We start from the raw sequence: 19,764 nt of genomic DNA, 5'->3' as shown, positions 1-19,764 counted from the left end.
AACCCTCATCGTTCTGCTCTTGCCAGCATTGTCCCAATCTACCAACATGCCTACTGTTTAAGAGTCTTAACAGTCACTCTTCCCTCTATCTGGAATATTCTGCCTAGCTTGAATTTTGATCATCTTCATTTATTACACATTATGAAGAACTTAGTTGTTAGCAAATATTTGTCTTAGATACTCAGGACAAACTGAAAGATCCACACTCTTCCCTCATATAGCTTGAATTGATACAGTGAACAACTAAAGTCAAAGAATTGAATCTGTCCTATAACTTGTGTGACAATGTATATGGCAATCTAATGGTCCTCTAGAAGTTTCCACTTTATAAAGCTGACTACTGAATTTTCTGCTTCATGCTGCTAAATTGAACCATAGTTTACTCCTCCCACCCCAGTTCAACCTCCTATTCTAGTTTCCTTGGAATTGAACTTGAGAAGGAACCCTCTGGTCAACAGTCCTCCTAGATCAAGGGTCATTGCCGGCATTTAAACAACTGCCCTCGTCTAGCTCATTCTGTAACTTTCCTGGACTGCTCACATTTATTGGGGCAGTAGACAATAAGGTTTATTGTTATATGCTTCTTTTTCCCATTAAGTTTATTGGTACATTTTAGGTATACAATACAGTTACATGCATCATTGGGATCTTGTACCTTTACATGATGTATCTTGGTTCTTATTTTTCCCCCATTCCCCTGCCCTCCCTTCACCCACTCCACCCTTCCCTGTTTACAAATAATTTTGTTTTCCTTTTCTCATATTTTTTCTTGTCCCTTCTTTCCTTTCCCCTACCCCTCCCACTTCCCCTACTCCTTTAGAGCTTTTCTTCCTATTTCACAATATCGATTATACATTTTGATACTTATTTACACTTTTAGTTTTTCACAACAGAGAAACTATTCAGTATTTACACATGTGTGTCCTGTTTATTTCACTTGAGAGTATGGGCTCAATGCGCATCCACTTAGCTATAAATGTTTCTAGTTTCTCATTCTTTATGGATGAGTAGTGCTCCATTTTATTAAAAAAACCCACATCTTCTTTATCCAGTCTCCAGTTGATGGGCCATTGCGCCGTTTCCAAGTTTTAGCTATTACAAACTGTGCTGCTATAAACATGGGTGAGCACATATCACTATGGTATAATTCTTTTAATTCTTTTTGGAAGATACCCAGCTTTTGAAAGCATAGAGGAATTCAAAAGAACTCAGCTCTGATACTCTTCAGGAGTATGACCTTGAAAAATTATTTAACCTTTCCAACCCACAGTCTGTGAATAGGAATAATGATGCTTTCCTCTAAAGGTTTCTGTGAAGGTTAAAGAAGATAAAATATTATTTTATCCTAGTGCCTAGAATGGCAGCATTTGTTTCCTTTCTCAGTTCCTGGGAACATAATTATTTCTGATGAGGTGAACTATGCTGGAAGGAAGGCACCAGAAACTTAGGAAAACTTGAAAATGAAGGCTCACTGGATTTATGTTAGGATGATTTCCCCAGAGAATGCCCTTAAGTAATCCACTGAAAGCTGTAATTTATTAGTAATGTTTGGGATAGAGTGACTTATCCCTTGGGAAATGTAGATGATCATGTAGCTCTCATAATCATTTTTGCTTATTATCTTGTATTCATTTCACACATCAGAATACAGCAACTTAAACTCTGTATAGGAACAAAATTATAATAATTAAGAACCACCATGATCATTGTTTTCAATTCAAATCTATTGGTATCCTTATTAACTTCACTCTGAATAGTATCTATGTAAAATACTTAACAATTGAATATAAAATGTCTGAAAAAAGACTTGTCCCAGAGGAGATAAAGAAAATTTATCTTGCTTTTCTTTGAATAATGCCAATTTCTGTGTGCATATATTTTGTCATAGCACCAAAGTTTGGGGCACCATTATCTCTCTAGGTGTGATTTGCATTTGAAATCTTGAAGCTGATATAGTCTAAAGTGGCAATTTAGTTATATTTTTATTCAATCCCCCACGTTTGCTCACACTTGCTGTTCCTGGGGCTACGAGCTTTTATTAAGGTTATAAAATGCTTCGACCTTCATCAAAGGCACAGTGACATCCCTTGAGGTCCAAACCATTAAAGATGAGGTGAAATGCAAAATCATTATCCGAAGGCAGCATCTCTCCTACCACAGAATCTCTTCAAATCATCCAATTGAAAGGCAAACCTATCCAAAAGCTAGTAAAGAATTCTCTGTAGCAGTTTAAATATGGGACAAATTGCTTTTCGACCTATGGTAAGATGTAAGCTGGGTGACAGTCAAATGGTGCTGCTGGTTCACTGTATCCCACCTCTGTAGGCTGGGTAATTGATGTTCTTTGGGTCTTGAGGTCACCAGTTGTTGTTGAGTTTGCAATGAGAAACTTTACAGTGGAAATGGGTCAATGGTGAATGTTTATGACTTGCCATCATTTCAGCACCAAAGTCTCAAATCTAGCTTCATTCAGGGTTAGTGGCACATTTTCATTTGACAGTTCACAAAAACTTGTAAGTGCATGTGTGGAAAGTTGAATGCTGACACTATGAGAAAATATCACCTACATGAAACTCAGTTTATAAAGACTGGTGCTTGTTTCTTTTTCTTCTAACACAAAGCACTGTTCACTAATGTATGTAACAACCCTTAGGTGATAGTGATAGCAAATAATTATCTCTAGCAATATCAATTTGTTTATTACATCCTTTATGTTAAGACTATACTAAAAAGAGGCCCATGTATTACATAGCTAGATTAGTGTGTCAAAGTCCACCCTGACTAGTTTTAATCCTTCCTTCATCTATACTTATACTTTACAGAAAAGTACTTGTACTTTGTACAGAAAAGATCTCCTTATGAATTCACCAAAATTACAACTCTTTACTGTCTATGAGAATAGTGGTCATATGGAAGGTGTTATTATGTTTTCGTTGCATAATGCAATGATTTGATACGCTTATCAGAAAGACATAAAATATCCTAGTTAAGAGAGATCTAAACAAAGGGAAGTTTATTGGTTCTCATCAAGGTCATAAGTCCAGAGAAGATCTGCATCTACAAAGGCAGAAATGTAGGTTGATAAAAATTTCAAACATTCTACAATACTTGCTAGAAATAATCCATTTGCTAATTGGGGTAAGGATCAATGCTAATGCTTTTGGCTGGTTTGACACCACAAATAACTATTATCTATGTTATTCAGAATCTCTGCTTGGCAGTAAAGTTATGGGAAGCACACGCAATCTGAATTTTCTGCTTAGGCTATAGAATTATACTGAACCTATTAGGGGTTATGTACTTTGAAATACTGTTAAAGCATTTTATTTTTTTATTTTTTTAATTAATTTTATTTGTGCATTTTAGGTATACAGTATAATGACATTCATCATTGGAAATTTGCACCTTTACATAATCTCTCTTGGTTCTTATTTTTTCCCCATTTCCCTGCCCTCCCTTCAACCCCTCCATCCTGCCTTATTTACAAAGACTTTGTTTCTGGTTTTCAATTTTCTCATATTAATTCTATTCCCTTCTTTCCTTTCCCCTACCCCTCCCACTTGAAATGTTGAATCATTTTCTTTGCAAAGTAGGCATTAGAGCAAAAGACACAGGCACTAGACCAAGAATTAGAAGACCTGCCGTCTGGTAATGACTCAGTGAGTACATATGACAAACTTTAAAAGTGGTTTTACTTGTCTTGGTTCTCAATTTCAAGGCATATTAGATAGGTCTAAGGCCTCTCAGGTTTGAACTTCCATGATGAGGTTGTCTTTGCTCAGGAAAGTGCTTACTATATAAAGATAAATATTAGTTGAGCACGATAGTGGAATTATTTATACTGGGACCTTGAGCATATTGAAGGTAGGAGTTCTGCTTCCTAAAATCTCAGTAAGCCATATTTTGGAAGGAATGAATCTTTTTAAAGGCAAAAGGGAAGACATTTATAAGAAACAGAATTTTAAGGTAAATTTACCCAGAGCCTAGGTAGAATGCTGATGCCCTATGAAGACTTAAGAATACAGTTAATCATGGACTGAGGAACATTTTCACAATGGCTTCTGCAGACTGCTTCCTGCAGAGTACTGGTGTCATTTGACATGAGAGCCATCAAAAGCTTCTGGTAAAGATTAAAAGTGAGAGGAGCAACTTCTGTCAATTAGGCAGCATGGGAAAAATCTAAAGGGGAATTTTAGGGCTCTGGAAGAGAAAAGACAACAAAAAAGCAAACAAACACCTATCCACATTCACAACCTTGAAAATTGTAGACTTTGATACACTAACAGAAGAATATGCCATTATATGTATTAATCTTAAACTACCTTGAATTCACTGATTACACAGAAGAAACCTGAATAAATCTGTACAAATTGCTATAACATATAAAAAATAAGATGGCATACTTCAGCTGATAAAGATCTTTTTTTCCTGTAAAAATAGAAAGTAGGACTTGCAGTTTCTGCCCTTGAATGTAAGAAGTCTGGAAGTTGCCGCTGTGCCCTAACAGAGCTGAACACACTAAAAATCAACCCTTCTTGGAAGTGAAGACACAGAGCAATCCCCTCTCCTCACAAATTAGACAGATGGAGAAGTTTGATATGGAGAATCAGAACTTACCTGGGACAGCAACCATGAGCAAAACCAAGTTTACAGGTAGGAAAAACTCAACTGTAATTGATGAATTCCTGGAGACTCAGTGTAAGTAGAATAAACATTTAGATTGAGGATACCATTAGTAACTAAGAGTAGAGAGTAAGATGTCAAAAAAGAAAACAGGGAACAAGGAAATAAAGACAAAAGTAGAAATTAACACATTTTGTTAAAGTAAAAGAAAAGATGTGTGTGTGTGTGTGTGTGTGTGTGTGTGTGTGCGTACGCATGGATTTTCACCTAATAATACTAGGAGCAAGACCATGGGGATAGTTCAGGAAGAATGGAACCATGTCTTCCTTCAGACTTGAGAAAATGCTATGGAAATTGTAGATAGTGGTATAGAAAAACTCAAGCAATATGGCACACACTTCAATTTTTAAAAAATCGTCATAAAAGGTCCATTACCATTTATCCCCTTCAAAATATTTCCCCCTTGCTTTGAATATATTTATTATATCATTCTTGCTACTTTCTGAAGTAGTTCTGGAAGTTCTTTTTCATGAGCATCTATGAGGCATGAACAAAATTCTGTTTCTGAGTGCCATCCAACCCCCAAAGCAGGCTGAAAAAATATTGCCACATATGTTCATCTACCTTATTTACCAGATCTGGCTCCCTGTGACTTCTGGCTCTTGCCTTAAGACAAAAGAATAAATTCAGCACATTGAAGGAGAGATGACAGCTCACAAAATGGATCTCCAGATCTGTGTCAGAAAGCGGCAAGAACAATGGGTTAAGTGTTTGAAGCAAGGGGGAGTATGTGGAGAGGGATGAATGGCAATGTGTCTTACTGTAAAATGTTTTAGAAGTTAAAGATTCACCATAATTTTCAATCACATCTCATGCATGTGGGAAGTCCATTATTTTGCATCTTGAAATAGGGAACAAATCAGATTTTCATTGTACATACGTGGTTAGTGGTAGTGAAAAGGCAAGTGGGAGCCAACGCTGTGCAAAGCCCACACACAGCTGTGGTTATTGTGTTTGTCTCAGAAATCATAATAGGATTAAGGGGATATATATATATATGCATAATCTATAGGATAAATTTATTGCTTATGATAATAAGAGAGGATGCTACCCTTGAGCAAAGGAGAGATATGATCAGTGCTGGATTTCTTCAGTTACATTTGAGTTTTAGAATCATATTCTTATAGCTTTCTAAATTCTTACTAGTACTAAACATTTTGCAGGGGGAAACACTTCAAAATGGTGAGCTTGAAACACTTATTTTAGCCTCACACCCCCTTTTCCATGAAGCACTGGTAGGAAATGTTCTATTATCAAAACTATTACATCTTTTTTTCTTTTTTATTAATTTTATTGGCATATTCAAGGTATACAATATAATGACATTCATCATTGGAAATTTGCACCTTTACATAATCCAGCTTGGTTCTTATTTTTTCCTCATTTCCTTGCCCTCCCTTCAACACCTCTACCCCCCCATCTACAAAGACTTTGATTCCATTTTTTCTTTTTCTCACATTGATTTCATTCCCTTCTTTCTTTATCCCTACCTGTCCCACTTCTCCTCCCCCTTTGCACCTTTTCTTCTTATTTCACATTATCTATTACACCTTTTAGTCCTTATTTAGACTTTCAGTTTCTCACACTAGAGAAACTATTCGGTATTTACACGTGTGTCCTATTTACTTCACTTAAGAGTATCTCCTCAATGTGCATCCATTTAGCTATAAATGTCTCTAGTTTCTCATTCTTTATGGCTGAGTAATACCTCATTTTATACAAAAAACGCATTTTCTTTCACTGTAGAAATCAGTATGGAGATACCTCAAAGAACTAGGATTGGAAGTCCCATTTGTCCCAGCTATTCCACCACTGGGGACCTTCCCCAACAAACTAAAAGAATCATACCACAGAGACATATGTGCACCCGTGTTCATAACAGCACAGTTCATGATAGCTAAAACTTGGAAACAACCCAAAACTATTACATCTTAGCAGATCAAAGTTATAATTGGTTTGGTTGAGAAACAACATTTTATTATCTAATAGAATATGTTCACAACTCAAGGCTATTTATAATTACCTTTAGGGCTGAAATTTCATCTTGTATATTGCAGCTTCTGCATACTCTAAACTTTCAAACTAACCATTGACTAAATATAAATATAAAAATAAATAATTTTTTTCATTTTGACAATTTCTATGAAGTTAAAATTTTACTAATTTTAGTCATATTATAGGTTGTCAATTTCATTTGACATCACTATAAAATTTCAACCCTCTGAACAAAGAAGTATACTAGTTCTATAGAATGGGCCTTAAGCTATTTTTTTCCTAGTCAGAAAAAATACTTTCATTATTTTATAAACTTTCCTTATTTAAAACAAGGTTACTGTGTCTTTGAAGCTGAGCATAAATTGCAGTCATGTTTCATTCTAATATATTCTATTACTATTTGACTCTTCAGAAGATTTAAAGGTTGCCAATTTACTGTACAACTTACCAGAAAATAATCAGCAATTTTGGTTAGAGCAAAATTATAAAAATGCAACTTATAATAGATTTATCACAGTTTTCATTTTAGCATATTTCCAGAACCAGTAACTTAGTTCCTTTTCGTCTCCTTTCAAGAAGAATAAGTTTAATATTAAATATTAACTCTCTATCTTAGTTACTTTCTCATTGTTGGGACAAAATACCTGACAGCCACATGTTAGAATGGGAAAGGTTTCTTTCAGATAACAGTTCGTAGAGGTTTCAGTCCATAGTCAGCTGGTTCTAAGGCAGGGTGGTATGGCAGAGGTGCATGGCAGAGGCAAAACAGTTCATGCTATGGCAAGTAGGAAGCCATAGCCTTCCTTCTGCTTTCCCTTTTATTCCACCAAGGCCACTCACACCCAGGGTGGGTCCTCCCTAGTCCATCATCCATATCCAGAACAATGCTAAACCACTCAGCTGACTCCATGATCCAGTATCACATATCCATTACCCAGTACCACGTGCCTATGATTCAGTCACTCCCAAAAACCCCACCTATGAACATACAAGGTTTTGGGCAACATCCAAATACAAGCCAAAACATCCTCTTTCCCATAAGAAGGGAGGGATATTATTTATTTAGGATACATTTACTATAAAATTATTTATGGATTTTCATACTTTAATATAATGCTTACATAAGGATCATTCTTCCTTATTTGATTGTCCATCTTATGAATTATATTTGGTAGCCCTGTCACCTATTCCAGATTCAACAAAACAAAACATTAAGGAAAGAAATAAAAACAAATGGACACTCCTTCCTGGTTGGAAGAAAAAAGTCTCTGCTTTCTTTTAGCATCTCTTTCTTTGTTTCTCAAGACAAAAACACCTAATACATCTGATGGATGAAATCCCAGGACACCAACTGAGCCATAAACACTCAACTATTAGGTTTCTGTGTGTTTAAGGTCAACCGCCACTGTTATGGTTAATTTTATGTGTTGACTTGACTAGGCCATGAAGCCAGTTGTTTTGTCACACCAGTGTAGATGTTGCTGTGGCATAATTGTTAGGCTTGATCAATAAATAACTTAGTAGACCTTAAATACAGTGAAACAACCTTGATAATAAGAGTGTGTCTGTCAATGAACTAAAAGCCATTAGGAACAAAGATCTAAAGGGATTACCAAAAGAAGGAATTTCGATTCAAGACAGATATCAGATCTTATCTAAATCTCCAGTTTGCTAGGCTACCTCATGGATTTTGGACTTTCCAGTTGCTGAAATTTCATTAATCATGCCTGAGTCTCTCTCTCCCTCTCCCTTTCACCCTCTCTCTCTTAGTTTCTTTCTGTCCCTCCCTCTCTCTGCCTCTTTCCTATTGGTACTATTTCTCTGGAGAACCATGTAAAATATACTTGCTAATGGATCTCTCCTATTTCCTTCTTTCGTTTACCATTTATCTAGCTGAGAAAGTTTATTACATAGGAGCATTTCTTTTCTATTTTCTTTTCATCTCGCCACAGCTTTTTCTTCTTATCTGAATACTCTAGCAACAAAGATCTGAATCTTTCCTAGGAGGGAGGGAACCCCAGGGTATGATTCCAGAGGATCTCACATGCAGTTTCTAGTTTTCTTGTTAAAATACAGTGACCCTGCACCCACCAAAAATAATGAGATATTATTATTATTGTCATAATCACAACAAACTGTGATGATGGTTATAACAACTTGTGATGATAACAGCCACCTATGATGATGATCATGTGAATGTGATCTTGCCCTAGGCCTCTTTGTAAATGTCGTGTAAAGTGTAGCTACACCAGGCAAATGAATAGTTCATGTCTTTGAAGGGATGAAATAAGATGGCAAGATTTTTTCATGCATCTCAATAGAACGCAATTTAAAACTTAGGAAATTTTTATTTCTAGATGATTTTCATGTAAACTTTCCAACTTCAGTTGATCATAGGTAAGTAAAACTGTATTTTGATTATATTTGTAGTTTATTTAATTAATGCGCCATTTTGCTATACACAAATACAGTAAACAAATTGGTTTCATTGATGAACTTACCCTGATTATTAAATTCATATCTTTATGCATGAGCAAATTGTCAAGTCAATAAATCAGAAAAAAAGATTATGTCAAATTGGTCAATATAGGGAAGATAGCTGGTAATTTTTTAGGGAAGTTTTTCATTTCCGCTTTATTTTAAAACTAATATGTGGACTCAAAACCATATCAAGTGTGTGCTTACTGCATGTAGCAGGAGTAGTTTTACTCTTTTCCTGCCCTTCATTATGTTATAATTGTATCTCAAGCCAGTTATATTCCCCAAAACATTAACAACAACAATAGCGAAGACAAGTGTCTCCAGTGTTTGGGCACTTACTTACTTCATATCCTTGATTCAACTTGTCTGATGACATTTTAAATGGAAGACCTAAAACTAGGCAATGTGATAGATAAACATTCATATGCATTTCTTTTTTAGCTCTTTTTTCTTTTTCTTTTATGAAAAACTAAAACAAATTTTTATAGTCAAATAAAAGGTTTGCAATAGTTATTACATTGTGTATCAGTATCTTCAGTAACTCAATACAAGACATCTTAAATTCTTCTTACTATTATTACATGATTATTTATGTGAATATTGTTATTATAAATGTCTTTTTAAACTCACTGTTGTTTTTCTTTCTTCACAGAGCAGATTAATCCAGTATCTCAACAATACACTTTAATTTGCTTTTTTGATTTTGGAGCAGATAGGCACATATTAGGAAGTGTCAAACTCCATGAGTCTAGCTGAATATAGATGCTCCATGTGGTGATTTTCAATGTACAGGAAGGAAAATAAAAGTTGATCAGACAGACCATCAAAGGAGGTATTCAGCAATTTCAGTCTTCATCTCCTATCTTGCCTCATTCATTTTTTTTCATTTTTATCTACTAATTTTATCCTCTATGCTCCTTGAACTTTCACGTGTGAAATATGATGTGAAAACTTCCATTGGATCCTACCACATTATTATGCCCAACCAATTTCACTTGAAGAAAAATATACAAAATCTTTAGCTTGGATTCTCACTGGTACGATTTGTCCAAAACCTTCATAATGTCAAGTTGAGGTACTATATGTTTTCATCATTCTCAAGCCACAGTGACTTTTTTGTTGTCATTTTTAAAGTGCTAAACACTTTCCTACCTAAAGGCTTTCTTGTTTATTATTCACTTTGCATGAATAATCTTTTATCTTTTCTTCTCTAAGCTTCAATGTAAATGTCATTTCCTCAAAAAGGTCTTCCCTAAACTTCTAGTTAGTTATTTTGTTAAAATTGAGCATTTGCTAAGGTTGCAATTAATTTTTGTCTTATATTTAATATTTGTCATTTTCCTGCAATAAATACTTTTTGTTTTGCTTGCTCAATATTTTTCCAACTTCCTGTGAACAAAATTACCATTCTGAAAGCTCCTCCTCTTGTTCCCCCTTATGGGATTTCTCCCAGAGAGTTGGATTCTTCTTATATCATTGTAATCATACCCAACTGCCATTTTCAAGTAGAATAATGGGCCCTAACATCACAGTTCATTGGAAAAGGTGCCAATCAAAGTTTTTCCATGAGAATTTTCAAAGTGTTAATGTAAACAGTCTTTCTTGAACAGAAAACTCTGATGCTGTTAGTGGCCTTTCCCAAAATTTAGAGAAATACTAGATGTCTACGAAGGGAGGGAGTGAGGCTGACATGCAGGAGGGGTAAGAAGTGAAAAGTAGATTTTGAGCAGCACACTGTGCATGTGTGAGTGCTTCTTCTACTTATTCCCAAGGCCAGGCTGAAGCACCCATCATATTGCAGGCAAGCTATCTTTGAGATTCCCCAGTCTCTTCTTACGTTGAGTGGGATTAGTGTTACTGATAATCAAAAGTGTTCATTATTAGTATGTCCTGGACAATGCAAAAGTGGCAAAGTCTCCATTAGTCTATTTGACCAGGATGCCCAAATTTATTGTTTTTTTCTGAACAGACATCTTTGAGTAATTCTGAGAAGGAGGCTCTATCTGTTAAGGGTGTAGCATACTATAAAGGATCCACCTACTAATAACTCAGTTTCTTTAATGTCTTGTTCCTCTCTATCCTTTGAATATTTGAGTTAAATTTTTTGTTTAGTTTTATTTTGAAATCTGCAAAATGTTCAGAATATGCAACTTTACTTAGATATGTTAATTAAAGACAACTGCAGATTATTTTCCATTCTTTCATCTTCCCCAAAAGTAAATTTTTGTTTGAAAATATATTTAAAATTTTTCTTTTTTATATATTTCTTATTGATTTGCAACATGTAAAATTTCCTAAGTTCTGTCATTTTAGATATGGGTTAAATAGGAAGGAATCCAGCTATTTTGGCGACTCATCCTGAGATTATCCTGCTAATGAAAGCTCCAGGGTTCCAACTGAGTGAGGTAAAAATATAAGTTCCTTCTGTCAAAATTCCCACCTTAAGAACATACCATTCCCACTTCTCCCTACGCTCAAAACATTTTAGGGAGTAAAGTCAATTTGGAACCACATTTCCCACTGTTTCACCAGGACTGTTTACACACCAGATGTAGGCAATTCATCAATGCCAAGAGAAACTAAATAGAATCTGCTCTCAAGACTATAGACACCATCATAACACAATATTAAAATGCTTGTTTAAAAAACAAGATAAAATCTTATATTAGCTCTCTAAAAAGATGTTAATCATTAATATTAAAATATTTAAGTAATCTATTTGAAATAGATTAGGTATGAACCATACAGGAAAAATCATTGGCTAATAAGATGGGAGAAATATTTCTAAACTGCCAATAATAACATGTGACTAATTTTTTTGTAGATTACAGAACAATTCCTTAGTCATTCACACTTTTAATGTTTGATGTGTTCAATGGTTTAGAAGAGGCAACGGTTTAGAAATGAGGGAAATGAAATTTAGACAGGGGAAGTGACAGAAACAGTGTTACCAGATAAAATACAGGGCACCTAGTTGTATTTAATTTCAGATAAATGACATTTGTTTTTAGTTTAATTGTGTCTCAAGTATTGTGTGTTTATCTGAAATACAAACTTAGCTGGATGCCCTTCATTTTTGTTTTTCTGAATCTGGTAATTCTAGATCAGTAGTAACTGGAAAAGCAGGTGATACTTAACAGTCAGCAGAGAAGGGGATAGCTGACAACTGAAAAGATCACAGCATATGACCTGATGAAATTATTGTCATTGGCCGGTTACTATATAAAATGTAACTTTTTTCACATCCAAAATCGCCAAGTGAGAACATCAGGTAAATGTACCACTGGGCAAGCACATATTCTTTTGAATCTCTGAAATATGTGGGGTATATTGACCAAGGTGGAGATTGCCATCTATTGGGAATATTTCTCTGGTGGGTAACTATCCCGACCACCAATCACTGAGGGTTAAACTCCTCCTCAAGTGCAATGTGTACTTTGTGACAATTATGAAGAATTTGCTAACATTAAAAGACAATATAATACAAAGGAGCTTGAACTCAGCTAGAAAACAGATTCTAAGAAGGACATTTTGTGGACAAGAGAGAATCAAGGCCGTCTATTGTCTTGAGCTCTTTAACTCAGCAATCAGTGTGGAAATCGATGAGGTTATGGAAAAAAAGACTTTGGTGGGCTTCTTCATTCAATTTTCAGAGTGGGTACTTAGAGATTCTTTAATGGCTTAAACACTTTTTTTTACCACTTACAGTTTTGAGACTTGGAGATTATAGAGAGGTACAAAGATTAAGAGGCAAGAGATCTATTTAGCTTTTTATCTTCTTTGAAAAAAGAATAGTTTTTATCGACATAAGTTTTATAAAAAATTAAGTTCTTGGTATCAGAGTAATCATAAATTCTAGAAATATATGTATAATATTTCCTTCCATATGTAGCAAAAATTCTTGAACTTATTTTATAACTGGTACCAAGCCAGACAAAATTTAGCAGTGGTAGTTCATCTTGTTTCTTGACTATAATTGTAAGGTGAATAGTTGTACCTCAGTTTATTAACTTAATTCTTTCCAATTCTGGTCACAAACTGAATTGAATGAAAATTGAACCAAATTCAACAGTTAGGTTCAATGTTGACCTTCTGAGGAAAATTGATCTGATTGTCATCCAATTCAGTTTGTGATCTGAATCGTGGGAAAAAAATGAACTTCATGAAACTGAATTGAATGAGGTTATCAGCAAGTTTCCTCTTTTCATTGGGAATAACCACCAAGCACTGAAGTCCTTGGGGGATTCCAGGTCACTGAAATTCCTAAGAAATGGAATCTTCTCCTACAGGTGATAGATTTGAAAAGATGATGCTACCTCTAAGGAAGGGTTCAGTTGAAAGATATATAATCAACTAGCAGTGCTTTATTATGCTTTGGCTACATTTACCATTTCAGTGATTTGGTTGTGAATTGAATTTCTGGTGTGTGGCTACATGTTATGTGAAATGATGACAGAGACCTCTTTTATGGAGTGAATGGTACCACTGAGGATTCAGTGAGACTTAATCTGTAAATATTTAACCTAAGTGAGAGACATCATACTTGACATTTGACCACAGTGGCAAGAATGAAAAGTATTGAGATTCAGTGTGATATGCTATAGAAACGATAGGAAAGTTTTCTATGAAAACTTAACTTAATAAGACAGTGACGCATCTATCTGTATGGTGATGGAAGAGAAGGTCAATTTTCAGGTAGAAAATGACATGAATTTAATTAAAGGGAAACATAGACATCACTATTATGAGAGTTTCTTGGTGAAAGCTCTACTTAAGTTAGAACTTCATAGATTCTGCCATGTGAGTGCTTTTCAAATCTTATTAAAATAGAGAAATTAATCAGTGGTGGCAGTTTTTGCTACTGAGTTGGTATTTCTTTCCCCCAAAACATCTGCAGTGCTCTGTGGAAGAATGAATGCTATAGAAGCATCTCCTGCTTCAAACTCTTTCCATTAGAAATTGAGCTTACCTGCCATTTCAAAGGTTAGGTTCCTAAGTTGTTTGAGTGGACAGTTGTTGCTTTGATGACAAAATAAAACAGAAAAATGTCAGACAGAATTGCCACAGGTAAAAGTATAACAGAAGGAGAAGTTTATGCATAATTCTTTTTTATCGTAAACTCTCTACTCTTTGTCCCAAAGGAGTTATCAAACAAGACCAAACCTACTGTCTATTTGGTGAGATGGCGCCATGGCTTAGTATTTTGCTCCACGTGGCCCTTTGCTCATAAGCAGAAGAAACCAGTGGCAGATCCACTCAGAGAAGTGAGGGGTCTTCAGATAGGAATAAATGCAGGGTGGAAAATAAGTAAATATAGTATGTGTATTGCATGTGATACAGTAAAAGTTGTAAAAATACTTTTCACTGATTTCTGGTACTTGGTTTAATTCAAATGTTTAATTTATTTTCATTACATCAACAAATTCTTTCCAGTCGTGACCAGTGAACAGTTTTCTCTTTGCCATAATTAACAGTAATTATGGGAAACAAAGCACTATCTCCTGATTAATTGATAGGACAGCTGACTTGACACCATGGATCTCAGTGTGCAGGCAGTAATGCAGGGAAAAGTAAACTCTGTAGAAAGATTTGGAGGCCTCTTACCTCTTTATGAAACATATAAGATGAGCAAAGAGAAAAGAAATGCAATTAAACTCTGGGATCAATCAAATGTATAGGGACTGCTCGGCCTTTAATTCCTTTGAACATGTTGCTTAAAGCATGAAGGTCACCAGGAACAAGACATGTCATCATCTAGGATGAAAAATTCTTTGGAAGCAAAAAACTCTCATATTAAGGAGAAACTTATGAGAGATATTTATAACTTAAGGAGATGATAGATCCTTTGGGCAAACTCACTGTTATAGTTATCAATCTCCCAGGCAGGGAAAAGGATTATCCATATAGATTTGCACTTTATATCCTCTGGTATTGATGTCTTTAGGAACAGCTTAAAGAACTGAACAGTTTACATGTCAATAAGTATCTCCATATTTCAATAAATTTTTTAATGTGGTTTACATAAGCATGAAAGTATTTATTGCCAGGAAAACGTTAGGTGAACTCATGGATGCTAGCTATTGTGACAAATTTGTAAAATATGTTCACTGGAAGTCTACATCTCTGAATGACTAAGAAGACTCATAAGAGAAACTTTCTTTTAAGAGAAGAACCAAGCAGAAAAGCTTGGCTCAGAAATAGCATGCTAGTCATTAGAGGACATATATGCCTATTGGATTTGAACTGAGGTTCCCAGTCAAGCCTAAGGTAGAAAGAGAGCACTGAGAAAACATCTGAAAGAGTTATTTTGTGGCCTTATATCAGTCAACCTCCAATAAAACATCACAGCAAAAGAGATAGTGAAATTTTCTTGACCTTAGCCACAGAACATCTACCATATTTACCTTATTTAAGATGTTAGCGCATCCCTCTTCTCTACTTAATTTCTATCTGTAAAATGACAATGATTGTGCCAGTATGCAGTGCTATAAAGGGCAGTGGGTCATGCAATGCCACTTGGTATATAATAGAAGGACTAGAATACATATTACAGATTACCTACCAATAAACACAGCAGGAAGTTAAGAAAAGAAGGAGAGGAAGGAAAATAGTGACTGGAATGAACAACTTTTATTTTCCTCTCTTCCTTTCTTACTTTTTAAATTATTAATATTATTTATAACAATTAAGCAATAGATACCAATTCTATTTACTTGCAGTTCAATGCTTTTGAGATACTGTGTGTTAGCTGCTTTAGCACCTCTCTCACTCTGTTACATTGGTGAATGGCAGAAACAGTTCTGTTGGTGAAATCAGCTATCTGACAACCAGGTAGGTAAATGATAAAAACAAATGTTTCTTGATGTAATTAAAAGGAATTCAAATTTGCATGGGCTGACAAAAATATTGAGTCACTTCCTACCTTTCTGAGCACAGAGCATATGAATCCAAGGAGATTATTCATCTTCGTGTTAGATAAGATGCTCAAAACCATATGGTCCATGGATTTCAGAGGATGATCAGTTGCCAAATGATGATATAACAGAATCCTACCACTGGAAGGAGGTCATTTATACCTTGAGCGGATTTGTAGATGAAGTACTACTGAGACCATAGAAAAGGAAGACAGGTACTATAAGTTCACAGACCAAGTGGAATGAATGATTCCATGGCTTAAAAATAAGCATCCTTTGTTTTTTTTAGCAGATATTGTTTATGAAGCTCAATTTGGCTTATGACTGGATCTCAATGTAATGTTGATTGTAAAGTTGTGAGATGAGCTACCCATCACGGAGTCCTACATACTTCAGTGGCTCCTCTTGTCTCCAAAAACAACTCAGTATTTAGCAACAATCATATTGGCTTGAGCCAATTTCCAAAGCTTAAAAATGATTCTTTTTAGTGGGTATTTTAATCAATTTTGCTGCCCAATGGGAATAAAATCCAGGGAAAGATATTTAGTCCTGCTGCTATTTAATTCAGTCTTTGAAAGCAGTCTCCTAAGGCACATGTCCCCAAAATACACACAGAACTCCTATTGAAAAAGTTATCTTTCCTGAACAAATATGCAGAGTTGAAGAAGGGAAATATAAGGAAAGTGAGTTAAAAATAGAGATGTTATTAAATGAGAATGTGCACTAGAGGAGATAACATAAAGCATTTTTGCAGCACTTTTGAGGAGCTCCTTTTTGGAGCAGGAATATGGACATCTGCAAAAGTGACATTAAATAAATAATGCTGTGGAAAGTACATCAGGGGTTTCGATGTGTTATGAGCACAGATTTGCAGAGCTGAATTAATGAGGCCATCTTGTATTAAATCATTTGACAACCTGTATGCTATTTGTCATTTAAATGTAACTTAATATACATTTTATATGCTATAAAATGCTCCCCTTCAGATCGAGTGTAATACAATATGAATACATATATGCATGTTGATGTTTGTATTTTTCTTAGTGTAATTCTCGTGTTGTCAGAGTGTACCTATAAATGTTGGTCAGGGAGGGCAATATAATTATAACCCTCTTGCAGGTGGCACCTGACAATGGTTAGAGGTTTATTTTGTGGAATATGGACACTTTAACTCACTCCGTCTTCTCCTTAGGTACACTGTCACCAGATCTATCTTTTTTTGAGTCTCCAAATTTATCATATTGCACTCCAATTTATAATGATTTCATAGTTACCTGTTTCTCATAGATCACATTCAAATAGCTTCACCTGGCATTTCAGACCTTGCAACTACAGGAAACTCCCCTATGAGTAAAGTGGAGCTTTTGATATTTGCAACATTCACTTCACACATCCTTGACTGTGCTTTCCTGCAGCCCTTCTCTCTGTTTACATTGAAAGATCTTATTCCTCCCAAAATCAAAGGTTCTGTATATGAGAAAGAAAAATAAAACATAGGTGTAGCTTTCTGCTACCCATTTATATAATTCTAGAAGAAGAGAAAAAGAACAAAATTATTTTTAAAAATCCTTTTCATAAGAAAAGATAGCTTCCCCACAGAGCTCTGCAGAGACTCAGAAGCAATTTACATAATCAGCATGGATTCCAAGAATTTCTATGCCTGATTATATTAGATAAAAAGAATTTTCACAATATAAATTCACTTGGCTCTCCCAGGTTCCTATGCATAGTCGGAGAAAAAATTGCTTTACCTTAAATGGAAAGAGGATGTTCTAGGATCAGAAACTTGTATCAGTGTGCCAAGGAAGTAACATTGTTCTTATCCCTCCAGAAATAATGAACTATCCACTATTGAATTTTACCAATAGAGTGAGAAATGTCTAAAGAAAGAATTGAGGAAGAAATGTCCAAGAAATGGAGGGGAAGAGATGTGTGCAGACCCAATGAAAGATAGGCTGGCACCATGCACCCATACTCTTGGCCAGCCCTCCCATCTGTGGCTAGGCTCTGTCAAGGTGGGATAAAAAAATCTGTGCTCTGAAATATGTGCCTTTCAATGATTCTTTTTCCTTGTTTTTTAAGTTAAAGATGAATTGCAACCTTAGGCTAAGTGGACAACAGTGTTTTTTTTTCTACATCCGAGATGTGTTAAATTGGGGAAGGTGTTACATGTATAGAGGCTGGCTCTGACAGGAGTAGTATGAGGGGCAAGTTAGAGTCCTCAAATGAAAAGAAACAGCAATCTTATTCTTCATTTTCCCAATAAAGAGTTTGAACGCCATACCCAGCTAAAGGGCTGCTGAAAAGCACACCTGAGTTCTATCTCTCACCTTCATCTGATGCTTGCAATTTGTTTCTTAAAATCCTAGGTTGATTTCACATTCCTCTCTCTCCTCCCCTATCTCCATGGGAATCTGTAAACATCATACATCATTGTTCAGAAGACAGTGGTGGTGGTGGCAGAAAAAGGACTGTTTGGAGGAGGAAGAGGAGCCTACTTTCAACTGTGCCATCACTCAGGCCCTTTGTTCTGGTATCTTAGTGGCAAGGTTTGGGAGAGCACAATTTGGTGATAGCTTAAGTTTTGTTTCAAAAAGATAACAGGATCAAAGGTTAGGGAAAAACAGGTAAAGAGGCATATGCTTAAGTAAACATCTCATTTTGTTTCTTTGTGTTCTATTCAGCTTAACAAAATCGGGAAGAGCACAAGGACTTCAAGCAAAGACTGGTACAAGAATTATTCTTTGACTAGAGAGGCAGCTACTTAAATGTCTTAAAAGCATGGAAAACACTCACTTAATTTTGTCCTATTCATCCTCAATACTAAAAGAATAAAACAGTTGTTAATTTTGTGGGTCAGAAGATTCTAGAACATGAAAAGGATCACATTTTTATCTGGGTAAAAAATATTTTACCCTCTTTTTTCTGTATTACAGTTATTATAGATGGAGAATATTTCTCTCGCGCGCTCCTTCTCATACGCACATGCACACACACATATGCATGCTCAAGAGTAATGTCAGAGAAGACCATATGCAATATCAAATAACACTGTTTATTGCTTTAAGCCAGTAGTTTCCAGAGATTTTATGATTCATCCTGGTTTAATTTTTCTATATGCTGCAAGTATGGATTAAATTTCAATATTTTGCGTATGGATATTTACTTTTTCCAGTATCATTTGTTGAAATGACTGTCTATCTCCATTAAATTTATTTATGTATATTTTTTAAAATCAGTTGTATATACATGCATAGGTCAATGTCTAATGTTTCTATTTTGTTCCATTGATCTATTTGTCTATCTTAATACTATTACCACAATATCTTAATTTCTTGAAATTAGGTGTAGTTATATCTCCAACATTGTTCTTCTATTTCAACATTGTTTTGGATCCCCTAAATCCTTGACATTTCCATATGAATTTTGGAATCAGGTTATCATAATTTGGACAAAAAAATGCTAAAAATTTCAGTGGAAATTTGCAGAATCTATAGGTAAATTTGAAATGGTTAATTTTTAACAATATTGAAATTTCTGACTCATGAAGGTCATTTCATTTATTTAGATTTTTAATTTACCCAAGCAATGTTTTTAGTTATCAGCATACAGAAAATTTTGCTCGTCATATTTTTTTAAAGAGTTCAAATATTTTGACATTATTGTAAATTTATTATTTTAAGCCTTTACT

General features: G+C 35.0%; 1 long non-coding RNA gene across 1 annotated transcript in view; it reads left to right on the top strand.

Annotated features, from left to right (window-relative positions):
* LOC147830110 (uncharacterized) overlaps positions 1-19,387 on the top strand; it is a 67,414-nt gene extending 48,027 nt beyond the window's left edge. The window contains exons 2-3 of the long non-coding RNA XR_015443905.1: positions 4,441-4,653; positions 9,036-19,387. This is a non-coding gene — a long non-coding RNA (uncharacterized LOC147830110). The remainder of the gene's footprint in view (positions 1-4,440; positions 4,654-9,035) is intronic.
* The last annotated feature ends 377 nt before the right edge of the window (positions 19,388-19,764 follow it).

The sequence above is a fragment of the Heterocephalus glaber genome, unplaced genomic scaffold (assembly GCF_053883595.1).
Source record: "Heterocephalus glaber isolate CG9 unplaced genomic scaffold, H.glaber_assembly_v1.0 deba00000331, whole genome shotgun sequence".
NCBI lineage: Eukaryota > Metazoa > Chordata > Mammalia > Rodentia > Bathyergidae > Heterocephalus > Heterocephalus glaber.
Note: the sequence above shows the minus strand (reverse complement) of the source record. Positions and strands in the feature narration are given on the sequence as shown.